Source organism: Bison bison, unplaced genomic scaffold (genome assembly GCF_000754665.1).
Source record: "Bison bison bison isolate TAMUID 2011002044 unplaced genomic scaffold, Bison_UMD1.0 scf7180017864486, whole genome shotgun sequence".
NCBI lineage: Eukaryota > Metazoa > Chordata > Mammalia > Artiodactyla > Bovidae > Bison > Bison bison.
This window is the reverse complement of record NW_011495046.1, coordinates 520,703-523,177: the sequence shown is the minus strand read 5'-3', so window position 1 is coordinate 523,177 and position 2,475 is coordinate 520,703.

Genomic DNA, 2,475 nt, shown 5'->3' with positions numbered 1-2,475 from the left:
ATGTTAAAGGTTTTAACATAGTTGATGAAACAGAGATAGATGTTTTTCTGAAATTCTCTTGCTTTCTCTGTAATACAGCAGATGCTGGCAATTTGATCTCTAGTTCCTCTTCCTTTTCTAAATCCAGCATGGACATCTGGAAGTTCTTGGTTCACATAATGCTGAAGCCTAGCATGTAAGATTTTAAGCATGACCTTACTAGCATTTGAGTGGAAATTGAATGCAATTGTCCAGTGGTTAGCACATTCTTTGGTACTACCCTTCTTGGGAATCGGGATAAGGACTGACCTTTTCCAGTCCTGTGCCACTGCTGGGTCTTCCAGATTTGCTGACATAATGAATGCAAAACCTTGATGGCATCCTCTTTTAAGGATTTGAATAGTTCTTCTGGAATTTCATCACATCCACTAATTTTATTAACAGCAGTGCTTCTTAAGGCCCACTTGACTTTGCACTCCAGAATGTCTGGCTCTGGGAGACTAACCAAACCATTGTAGTAATCAGGTTCATTAAGATTTTTTTTTTATACAGTTCTGTGTATTATTTCCATGTCTTCATGACTGCTTCAGCATCTACTAGGTCTATACAATTTTTATCCTTTATTGTGCCCATCTTTGGGTGGAATTCTGCCTTGATGTTTCCAGTTTTCCTGAAGAGATCTTTAGTCTTTCCCCTTTTGTTATTTTCTTCTATTAAACACCATTCATTGAAGAGGACCTTCTAGCTATCTAGTCTCTTCTAGCTATTCTTTGAAACCCTGTTTAATTGGATGTACCTTTCCCTCTTTCCCTAGCTTTTCACTTCTTTTCATTCTTCATTATTTGTAAAGCCTCCTCAGATAACCACTTTGCCCTCTTGCTTTTCTTTTTCTTTGGGATGGTTTTGTTTGCCTCCTCCTGTAGAATATTACAGGTCTCTGCCATAGTTCTTCATGCACATCATTATCTATATCTAGTCCCTTGACTCTATTCATTACCTCTACTGAGAATTCATACAGGATTTGTTTTAAGTCATACCTCACTGGCCTAGTGTTTTTCCTACTTTTCTTTAGTTTAAGTCTGAATTTTTCTGAGAAGCTGATGAGTTACAGTCAGCCACAGGTCAGGACTTGTTTTTTCTGACTGTATACAGCTTCTCCATCTTTAACTACAAAGAATGTAATCAATTTGATTTTGGTATTGACCATTTGGTGATGTCCATGTGTTAAGTCGTTCCTTGTGTTGTTGAAAAAGAGTATTTTCTATGACTAGTGCATTTTCTTGGCAGAATTCTGGTAGCCTTTCCCTGCTTCATTCTGTTCACCAAGGCCAAAGTTACCTGTTATTTCAGGTATCTCTTGATTTCCTACTTTTGCATTCCAATTTCCAATGATGAATAGGTCATCTTTTTTTTTAAGTGTTAGTTCTAGGAGGTCTATACCATTTCTTGACAGAAATGGTATGGACCTAACAGAAGCAGAAGATATTAAGAAGAGGTGGCAAGAATACACAGAAGAACTATACAAAAAATATCTTCATGACCCAGATAACCATGATGGTGTGATCACTCACCTAGAGCCAGACATCCTGGAAGGCAAAGTCAAATGGACCTTAGGAAGCATCACTATAAACAAAGCTAGTGGAGGTGATGGAATTCCAATTGAGCCATTTCAAATCCTAAAAGATAATGCTGTTAAAGTGCTGCACACAATATGCTAGCAAATTTGGAAAACTTAACAGAGGCCACAGGACTGGAAAAGGTAGTTTTCATCCCAATCCCAAAGAAAGGCAATGCAAAAGAATGCTCAAACTGCCACACAACTGCACTCATCTCACATGTTAGCAAAATAACAGTCAAAATTCTCCAAGCCAGGCTTAAACAGTACATGAACCATGCTCTTTCAGATGATCAAGCTGTATTCAGAATAGTCAGCAGAACCAGAGATCAAATTGCCAACATCCACTGGATCATCAAAAAAGCAATAGAGTTCCAGAAAAGCATCTATTTCTGCTTTATTTATTATGCCAAAGTCTTTGTGTGGATCACAAAAAACTGTGGAAAATTCTTCAAGAGATGGGAATACCAGACCACCTTACCTGCCTCATAAGAAATCTGTATGCAGGTCAGGAAGCAACAGTTAGAACTGGACATGGAACAATAGACTGGTTCCAAATCAGGAAAAGAGTACATCAAGGCTGTATATGGTCACCCTGCTTATTTAACTTATATGCCGAGTGCATCATGCGAAATGCTGGGCTAGATGAAGCACAATCTGGAATCAAGATTGCTGGGAGAAATATCAATAACCTCAGATATGCAGATGATACCACCCTTATGGAAGAAAGCAAAGAACTCAAGAGCCCCTTGATGAAAGTGAAAGAGGACAGTGAAAAAAGTTGGCTTAAAACTCAACATTCAGAAAACTAATATCATGGCATCCAGTCCCATCTGTTCATGGCAAATAGATGGGGAAACAATGGAAATAGTGGCTGACTT